General features: G+C 35.6%; 1 long non-coding RNA gene across 1 annotated transcript; it reads left to right on the top strand.

Annotated features, from left to right (window-relative positions):
- The first annotated feature begins 8,838 nt into the window (after nucleotides 1-8,838).
- LOC142863864 (uncharacterized) lies at nucleotides 8,839-10,869 on the top strand. The gene is made up of 3 exons (XR_012914505.1): nucleotides 8,839-8,912; nucleotides 10,175-10,303; nucleotides 10,783-10,869. It is a non-coding gene; the product is annotated as an uncharacterized LOC142863864 (long non-coding RNA).
- The last annotated feature ends 257 nt before the right edge of the window (nucleotides 10,870-11,126 follow it).

The following is an 11,126-nucleotide window of genomic DNA, read 5'->3' as shown; positions in this document are numbered from 1 at the left end:
TTTGAATAATCAAATAAAAATCTGATTATAAAATAAGTTAAAGATCTACATGGTATCTTTATTATATAATTGCTGTCTCTTTCACTATAATAGGCTATATACTTACATATCCTTCTACACTTCTTCAGTGCATAGCACACAGTATATTTATAATAAGTGAATGAGTTAATGAATAAAAATTAAATTATTCTTACACAGAGCTACCATATTTATCCAGGACAAAAAGTATATATTAAGGTTAATTAACACTTATGGATTACCTTCTTTGTGCTGTGTCTTATGGTATACAAGGTAGTAGTTTAGACTATAAGAAAGAATCCATTGGAGGTTCAGATAGAGACCAGTTCAATCCTCAGGTTGGCCATTCACTTACATGACTTTTGCAAGTTACTGAACATCTTCATTTATTTTATCTTCTTATTTTCTTGTCTTCCTGCTGTCTTTCCTCCTTTTTCTCATGCCCTCTCTTTTCTTTCCTTTCTTAACAAATATTAATTATGGTCTATCAGATAGACCAAGCACTATGTAAATGTTACAAATCTGACTGTGAACAACGTTTGGATGCTCACATTGTTTCCTATCTATTCAGAATAATAAACAAGAAAAAAGGGGATGTCATATTTATCTCAGTCTGGAGTGTTTGGGAAAGGCTTCCCAGGATAGATGTTCTCAAAGATGAGACCAGATTATAAAAGGATTACTTTGGTAAGCTGTGGAGCTAGCGTTCAAAGGTGAAAGGGAGCATTCCAGTTGGAAGTTATAAAGAGAGGAACATGCAGGGTGTGGAGGCAGTGATCACAGAGCAATGGGAACCAGTATGTTTCGGTTTTGTAGGGATCCTTTTATTATGAGTAAAGAAACTCACTTATGTCTGACCAAGAAGGAGGGATGTACGATAAGGACCCAGGGATGTTTAACATAATTCAAGAGTAGGGAGGGAAGCCAGGCCCCATGAGGAACTGGAATCTGTTATAGCTAGGCCATCTTGAGCTGATTCTGACTCTGTTTCTTTAAGCCACCTTGGTCTTAATCTCTGCTTCATTCAGCAGCTCTTTTCAGTCTTCCCTGCAGTCTTTATTTTGCTCTGTTTTATACACACACACACACACACACACACACACACACACACACACACACACGGTGGAAACATTGCTTTCCCAGCCTAGCTTTTCCACTTCTACATCATCACTTATTTCAGAGACCCAGCAGAATGTGACAAGAGGCCCCGTTCCTCAGATTTGAGTTTTTGCAAGTGAAAAACTCCCATGGGATCAGATGCTCATCCCAATCCAACCCTACTCTAAATGGGCTAGAAAGACAGTGTACTTTGGACATTGTGGCCAAACCTGTGGACTTGTTCTGTAGGAAGGGATTGCTAATGGAGGACCAGCCTCTCTGCACCTGCAGCACAGAGTATGATGGTTGGGGTAGAAAAGGGGGTACAGTTGAGTAGGAGACAGATAAAAGACCCAGTATCTTGCAAGTTATAGTAGAGACTTTGGAATTCATGTAAGGATATGAAAATTAGAATTTTGTAAATGACATGACAAGATTTTCTTCTTTAGAACTTATACTCTATATGTTCAATGGAGAAAATATTTGAATAAGTCAATATTTAGTGTAGAGAGACTGACGTGGCCAGGTGAGGTACAATTTACTAGTAGCAGAAGATAAATAGTTGATAGAGGCTGGAAATAAAACCTGATCACAGGAAAAATTGAAAGGCTCCTAAAGAATTTAAGTTCTCCATAGGGTTATTATTAGGCTTCTGTCGGGGGTGGGTCCAGGATTTAGGGGTCCAGAGCACTGGCAATTTATGGATCCTCTTCAATAAAAATGCAACACTACAGAAATGAAATTAGAAATAAGTGCAGATATTTGTTGGATCAGAAAAGAGATAACAGTGAAATTAAATGTATCTCCAACTCAACTTCTCCTTAACCACATTTCACAAATGTTGAAGACCCTCCAGTGTTACCCAGCATGACATAAAGCCGAGCATAGACGTTGAAGCAGAAACACACAATGGTCCTGACTAAATGCAGTAAAAATATCTTACTTTTGCAAAATTTAAATTACATATGACCACGTGTACACATTACTAGGATCCTTTCTAAAGGCACTGAAGAATAAAAGATGCTGAAATTTAAGGTTCATTAGTTTCACTGTAAATCTATCTCCATTTACCAAATGCGACAGATCCAAACTCCCAAGAATGCTGGAGCCCCTAGTGCCCACACAAAGCTATAAATATTTTTTAATCAATCCAGTATATCAGGAAGAAAAAATTATTCTACAAGAGCTTGGGTGTAACATTAGAATTCATTTAATACTATAGTCAGTGGCTTACTATTCTTCTTTTGTGTGCAAACAATAGGATTATGTTTTAAATTCCTTCATATGACCAATGATCAATGCCTAGAAATTGAAAAATATATTGTTTTTTGAAACTATTGCTTGGAAAATTTGAGATTTTGCATATACATAGAATGATCTATTTTATTTTCAGGTACTTTTAATTTTTAAAAAAATTTTAATGTCCTAAGTACATTTTGAGAAATACTCTTTTTCATTTGCATAGATGACTTTGAAAATGAGTGAAGTCACTGTTCATTGGCTCTATTTATACTCTCCTAAAGGGAAAGTATCCAGGTTTAAGAATAATTAATCTAAGACATTTGCTGTCTTTGAAAAGTGTTTTTAAAATAGATACCACAATCCTTGTTTTACCAGAGTACCCAAAATAGGCAACTTTTTAAAATGAGTTCAAAGTTTATTTCCAACTGAGTGGATGAAAAGAACTTTGGGGTCAAATGAGGAAGAAGAGCCAAACTTCTTGGACCTTAAAACATTAGGCTATAATAACTTTCAAAAAGGAATGTTTAAATTTAAAAATAGACAAATTTTATATCATCCATGCCTTTTTTCTACCACCTAGTTACAAAAAGTTTCCTTGCTACTCACTTCTGAGCAAAATCACATCATTACTTGATATTTATAAAATATCCTCATGTCTTTTTATTTTTTGTAATTTACGAGTGTTTGATGCTTATGAAAAGTGTCAGATTGACATCCCTGGATACCAAAGTTCTCAATTTGTGCCTTATATAAGCCTTGGGGAAGCACAGCCTTCTCAATGATCCTAGCCAACACAGCTACACAGAGCAGTTTAAGCAATAACTGGATGGCTCAGGGCTTGGCCTCTTTACTGAATCTGTCAGCCAGTGCACCAATTAACTCAACTACGATTTTTATGATGTGTACCAATTTCATTGGAAAGTGAATACATGACTGTAGGTTTTACAGTTGCCTCAAGAAACAAAGAGCCTAAACTAATTGCAAAACCTGTCACTATTGTCATTGAGCCACTGAGTTGAAAAGTTTACTGAGCAATCTCTCACAGTTTGCTTTGTACCTGAAGTCACGACTTTACCTCTATTATGTTATCTACCTTCAAGCCAAACATAAAACAAGGGGAAATTAATTAAATTATTATATGAATGGAGACTATGTTTTATTTATATTTCCATAAACTTTATTATATATATTGAAGAATCTTCTCAGTTATAATCATAATACTTAATAAATCTATTGCTAAAATTCCTAAGCAAGTAACCATTGGCCTTCACGAAAATGTAGTTTTTAAAATTCCTAAGTATGTTCTGTATAAAATCTGTCTTTGTGACCTGAGGATGATTCTTGAAAAGACTAAATGCATAAATGACTTTCTTCTTTTGGTTATGAAAATCAGACAGTCTTGTGTATCTGTGACACTACTATAATAATGAGAAACCACTAAGAAAACAGATAAATTGTTGTTATAGTCAAGGTTTTCCAGACAAGCAGGGCCAGTAAAATATATACAGATATAAAAGAGGAGATTTATTATGGGAATTGGCTCACAGGATTATGGAGGCCAAGAAGTCCACAATATACCCTCTACAAGCTAGAGGACCAGGAAAGCGGGTGTTGTAATTCAGTGTGAGGCTGAAGGCCTCAGAAGGGGGTGGGAGGGCAGGCCCTGGTGTAAGTCCCAGAGTCCAAAAACCTAGAGCCAGGAGCTCAGATGTCCCAGGGCAGGATGTCCCCGTTCCAGAAGAGAAAGAAAGTTAATTCACCGTTCCTCTCCTTTCCATTTCATTAGGCCCCCAGTGGATTGGACTAGATCTTCTTTACTCAAATACAATTCTCCTCTGGAAACACCCTCACAGACACACCCAGAAATAATACTTCTTCAGCTGTCCGGACACGTCCTAACCCATGTAAGTTGATACATAAAATTAATACAGGTATGATCGGAGATGGATGTTGGGCAGGAAGGGAAGAGTGTCAGTAGACAGTTTAGAGTCTGGTTCCCGGAGCAGGGTGTAGGATGAAGGAAATCTTACATGTTCTTTTCTCACTTCTATAATGGGATGAGTGGATGAGTCCACAAAATGATCTCCTGGAGTCATAATAGCAACAGGGTCAACCCAGACCTGGCTGGAATCAGAGACAATGCTATATAGAATGAGGAACTATTAAAATATGTCTAGAAAGACATCACTTTTCCCACCTCTGACCTCGAATGTTGGGCTAGAAGATTATAATTTGGGAAGTAAAAACTTCTGGAAAAGAACAATACCCAAGCATGAGGCTCAGGAATATTTTGAAGGGCAAGGTCCCAGCTATGGTCTGAATGTTTGTGTCCTCCCAAAATTGTTGTCATGTGTTTAAGCATAATCAGCAATGTGATGATATCAGGAGGTGGCGTCTTTGAGAGGTGATTAGATCATGAGCACAGAGCCATCACGAATGGGGTTAGTGCCCTTCTAAAAGAGGCCCCAGAGAATTGCTTTGGCCTTTACCTTTCCTCTGTAAGGACAGAGATGAGGTGCCACCTATGAACAAAAGCACAGCCCTCACCAGACACTGAATCTGCTGGCTCCAGAACTGTAAGAAATACATTTCTGTTGTTTATCAGCTACACTTTACAGTATTTGTCATAGACACTTGAACAGACGAAGACCCCCACCTACTTGGAGAGACGGGTATTTCCGTGGGTGACACCGAGGTCTCTGCCTCGGAGAGTATTTCACAACCTCATCCCTTAAATTCCAAAACGACAAAAATGAAAACTAACCTTTTACCGTCCTTTATTTCATAAAACTACTTAAGGTGGCTGAACTTGATTTGAGGATGGAAATAATAAGAAATCTAAGGAATCAAAATGCACATAAAAGTAAGATTACAAACTGGATAGTTTATATTACACAAAACAGAATTAATGTAACTGAGAAATTTTTTATAAAATGATAAAGGTAGGTCTAAAATACCCTAAAAAGAGTTAAAGGTAAATAATGATAACACTAAGCAGACACAAATGAGTCCATGCTATGAGAGTTGAGTTAAAAAAAAATAGTAGCTAAGAGGAAGAGCAGAATGCACATACCTGGAATATCACCTCAAGAAAATCTCCCAAAGAAAATAAAATGGATAAAAGAAACTGGCAGTGCAAAAAGAAGATTAAGATCTGTGCAGTAAGTAGTAGGCATATCAGTGTCTTCATACCTGAAGTTCTAGACACAAATAAGGAGAGGGGAAGAAAGTTTTAAAATAATAACTAAGAAAATAACAGTCTAACAACAACATAATCTCAAGGCCACTTTAAAATACAAATTTAAAATAAGTATAGAAGAAAATTCTAAAAGCTTTGTAAGATTATGTATTCTACAAAGAAACTAACATTGAACATTCCAACATTAAGTAAAAGAATAATCTTTTCAAAATGTTAAAGACAAAGTTCAAACCGAATATTTCATACTTGGCCAAATTATCATTTAAATGGAAGGGTGGAGTGACCTGCTCACGGGCAGCACTGTGGACAGAGCTTGTGCTCAGGGTCCCCATGTGGCTGCTGACCATATTGCACAGAGTGGTCTTCAGAGACACAAAGAAAATACTGCAGCAAGCAAATAAACAGATCAAGAGGAATTATATAAAATATATTATGAATTTAAATTAATAGTTTAATGCAGTTTTTTGTCGTGTAGAAAAGAAGCAAAACCACCAGACAAAATGGACATCTATTATAATCAGACCTCAATTGCACATGATAACGTGCTGGTTGAGTAAAGAAGAAAACAAAGGAGTTGAGAGCACCTGTTCAGGGAAAAGATACTGGCATTTATGAGCATAACACGTTGAAAAAGAAAATGATAAATATGTATGTATATAAATATAAAATGTGTATCTTTTAAAATAGCATAAAATATCCATCCATTTAATTAAAGCCCAAAAAGGGAAAAATATAAAAGAAATAAATATGATAAATAGAATATGCAAAGTAAATTGCAAAATAAGTCTTAATATAACAATCATTTCAACATAGTTAAGTTAAACACATCACTCAAAAGAACAGACTCTCAGATCATATTGTAAAAAATAATCCAGCAACATTTTGTCTTAGGAGAAATAAAAGCATATGTAAGAGTTGAAAATGACAGATGAAAATATATATAAAACAAAGAAAGCTTCAGGTAGAAGGGCATTAAATGTAAAAACTGAGAAAGAGTGGATGGCATCAAATAGTAAAAGAAATAATAAATCAAATAGGCATAAAAACATTATAAAAGAGTCTCAAAATATACAAAACAATTGATAGAACAACAGAAAAATAGTTGAGTTAGTAAATGTGGGTGGAGACATTCTTACATTCATTTGAGATATGTATCAAACTAACTAAAAGCACAAAAAATAACACCACTGTTAATCTTTAAATATATGCATGTATGTATACATATATAGTCTATTTCTTAAAAACAATATATCCGTTTTGAGTATATTTGGAAAACAAACAACTGTACATGTAATATACAGAAAGAAATCTCAACAAATTTGCCCAAATCAACAAATACAAGGTTGTTTTATAATGATCATGAAATAAAAATTAAAAAAAATTAAACATGAATATGTACATAAAACTTTTATATGTAAATGTAAAATATACATTTTATTTGAATATATACATATGCTATTATTAAATATATATGTTTTATAAATAAAATAATAAATATTAGTTAAAATACTTAGATGAAAAAGAAAACACCGTATTTCAAATGTATAAGGCTTAGCTGATAAGGAAGGACTAATAAGAAAATAAGTAAGTTTACATATATTTAGCCAAAACACTACAAATTCTAAAAAATTATCAAAACATCCAATTTTAAAAGTTGGTGAAAAATCAAAAGAGCAAAGCTAAAAGAGACAGAAAGAAGAAAATAATGACTATAAGAGCAGAGGTCAATAATATAAACAATAACAAACAGAAAAAAATCAATAGAGAAGATTAACAAAATTTTTTTAAAAAATATTTCTTAAGAAAAACCATTAAGTGGTCCAAATCTCTGCAAAGTGGAATAAAAATAAAGGAGAACATGGAAATAAAATTGTGAATGTAAAAGAGAAACAATTAGAAACACAACAACAATTAGTAGCTTAATAAAAGATCATAGTGAACAAATATACAATAATAAATTTGGAAACTTATGGAACTTAAGAGAAAACAAATAGCCTTTTATAATCTGATTTTTTAATCTTATACTTCAAATAATTTGTCATTTACCTCATGGTAAATAATTATTATAAGGTCTGCATTAAAGTCATTTTCTGTATTTGATCATTTCAACATCTGGGATTACATTGTAGATAACATCTTTTTTTTCTTTTTTTAGCTGAGAATAAATGTCCTTAGTTTTTTCAACATTGAATAATTTTGATTTTCACCTTGAGCAAATATATTACTTTGGATTTTGTTAGACAGCAGTCAGTCCTGCTGGGCTTATGCTCTAAATTCTGTCACGTTGATGTGAGTTTGTTCCAGTCTCAGTTCGGTTCTTAAGTCTTTGCTACATTGATTTGAGTCTGGCCCATACATGTGTAGATAGAGGTTAGTCTGGAACTTGTTGACAAATGGAATTAGAGGATCTCTTTCCAGTTTTCTCCCTCTACTCTCCACTCTCTGCATTCATTCTCCAATACTACATAAGCTCCTCTCCCTGGTTCCTGTGGCCCAAAGGACACCACAATTTCTATCAGCATTTTCACCTCTGCCAGCAGTGGCTCCCCAACTGGGACCTATTTTTGGAACACAAATTGAGAGAATTGTTTTGTTTTGTTTGACTTGCCTCTATGATCTGCCGGATTTTGTTCATCTTTCCAAGTCCTCAGGTAGTTGATTTTGTGTTATGCACAGTTTATGTTGTAATCAGTGGATAGTGGGAGAAATGGGCTTATCACCATATTGGATAGGGACCTCACCTCAATTAGGTTTTGTATATAGATTTCTGGAAACTAAATCGCTCTATGTTGTATTGCTCTCGCCCCCACTTCTTTAAGATCTTGGAAATATCCAACGCATTTTCATTTTAAAACAGCATGTTTTTATTGAAAAACTACCACACGCTAAGCACTGAGGAAATAGGGATGAATGATATAATCCCTGTTTTCAAGAAATTTGAAAATAAAGAATGAGGACAGTTTAGTAAACAAATACAGTGTGGCAAGGACAACAGAAGAGATATGTATAGGATGTAAGGACAACTCAGAGTAAGAGCCTTTAATATAGCCTGTTAACTCTTCCTAGGAGAGGCTATTTCTGAGCTAAATCTTGAAGGACATACAAGAATCACATAGCTGAAGAAATGAGGAAAAGAGAAGGAAGTCCTAGGCACAGAGCAAACTAAAGGAAAAAACATGTTGACTGGTTGTGATGGTGAGAAATGTAGTGAAATCACAGAAATCAATTATTATGTAACAAAGGAAGTATGTGGGATATTGGCAGGGAGACGAATTAGGGCCAGATAAATGACAGGGGAGAGTCTTGATCTTCATGACACTGTGAGAATTAGGGGGAAGGCCTGGTATTAGGAAAAGTAGGTGGATTGGGAGGCTGCTGTGATAAACCTTGCTGGGGGAAGGGAGGATTGGAGATTCCCTGAATTGAGACAGAAAAAGTGAAAACGGAAAGAAGTGAATGGAGTAGATTTGAGAAAGATTTTGGAACTGAGAGGGTTTGGTAATGGACTAGATGCTCTAAGTGAGGGAGAAAACATCTTAAGATATTTCCAATTCTTGCTCTTTTATAAGGCAAGTGGTTTCCTCAAGGATCAATTTAGGAACTTTAGTCTGGATCTTGAGAGAAAGAGACTGTGTTTGGTTTAGATCAAAGACTGTGTTTGGTTAGGCAACTTGAGGTGCCTCTGAGACGCCTTGAGTTTCTCAAGTAGGTGGGTTAAGGAGAGCATACATCGCTGCTGGGTCGTGGCGCGGCATTACAGATGTTAGAGATAAAAGGGACGTTGAAAATCGTTTATTTTAATTCTATCACTTTTTTCATAGACACCTCCCCAAATAGAGATTTAAAATGACTTGTTCAGTTGACAATTTCAGGCAAGCTGGGATTCAAATGTGGGTATACAGTTATGTGTCACTTCATGACAGAGATCTGTTCTGAGAAGTGTGTCCTTGGGTGATCTTGTCATTGTGCGTACGTCAGAGAGTGCTCACACAGACATGGAGGCGGCGCGCGGCTCCTGCGTTGCAGACCTGTGCAGCGTGTTCCTGTGCTGAACACAGTAGGCAGCTGCAGCACAATGATAAGTATTCATGCATCTAAACCATCTAAACATAGAAAAGGTATAGTGAAAGGCATGGCATTATGATCTTACGGGACCATTGTCATATATGCAGTCAATCATTGACCCAAATGCTGTTACGTGGCACATGATTGTGTTATGTTTCTATCCAAAGACGTCAGCGCTGCGCTTCCTGCACTATTGTTCTATGTGGAGTAATGCTGTTCTGGAAATTATAGATCACGTGCTCAGATGCACATATGTGAGTAAAAGGTTGATTTTAGTTTGTGAAAATTTTAAAAAGTGGCTTACATTCTTTTTATAAATTTCAATAGACTTAGAGGGTACAAGTGTTTTTTGTTACATGGACAAATTATACAAGGCTGAAGTCAGGGCTTTTAGCATACTGGCCACCAGAATAGTGTACATTGTACCCACTAGGTAGATTTTATCCCTCACCCTCTCCCACTCTATTCCTTTCTTAGTTTTCAACGTCCTTTACATCGCAAAAAGTGGCTTTTATTCCTGTCCATAATTTGTGTTTAAATTTCCAATAACAGCAATGGACACAGAAGAATGGGAAAACTTGTAGAAATAATGAAGGAATGGAATTTGAGTGTGACTAAACCTGAGCTAGGTGACTGATTTGAAAAATAAGTGCCTGAACCAGCTGACAATCTTTAAAAGAGGTAATATATACATAAAGTGCCTAGCAGAGAATCTGGAACAGTAATAAGCTCCCACTCAAGTGACTGTGGCTTTATTAGTTAAAAACACAGCCATTGAGGCTATTCCTACAGTGTTCATTACAATATGAAAGAATATTCTGAAACTAATGGTCTATCACCAAAGCAATGAGCATTTCAAAGGATACAAGAGTTACCCAGGTGTGTAGTTATCACCTGAGGGTAACTTTCTTCTTGAACAAGTTTCTTCTTGCAAATGAAACAAAATATTACCATTGATGAATTCACTATTTTCTCCAAAAGCATGTATATAATGCTTGAAATAGTTAGAATTTCTCCATAACTGCCAGAAAACCGGTTTACGGATCAAAACCAGATATACTTTCACTATAATAGCCAAAGGTAATGTAGAAATTTTGAAGATTAGCAAAAGAGATTATTTCTCACATGTTGATGTAATTGAGTTTGTCTTTGTCCTCCAGCTTTTAACTAATATAACTGTGATGACTATTCAAGAGAATCTTGATCCAGTTTATAATTCAACTGTGAGATGAAGAGCAGTGGTTAAATTGAACTCCCTTGTATCATGATTCCAACAAATGCACGTTGCACGTGCAGTGATCAAAACCACGGAGATGCAGAAGTAGCAGTGAGGCATAAACGTGCAGTCCAGCTATTGAGGTCAGTCTGTTCCACTCCCTGTGCAAGTTCGGGGAAGCAAGGCTCCACCACCAGTCTTGGCTAACAGATAGTCTGGCCTGGAATCTTTCTATAATTGCAACGTATTGAAGAAAGTCTGAGCTGCTTAAAAAAAAAAAAAAAGAAA

Source organism: Microcebus murinus, chromosome 23, assembly GCF_040939455.1.
Source record: "Microcebus murinus isolate Inina chromosome 23, M.murinus_Inina_mat1.0, whole genome shotgun sequence".
Lineage (NCBI taxonomy): Eukaryota > Metazoa > Chordata > Mammalia > Primates > Cheirogaleidae > Microcebus > Microcebus murinus.
Note: the sequence above shows the minus strand (reverse complement) of the source record. Positions and strands in the feature narration are given on the sequence as shown.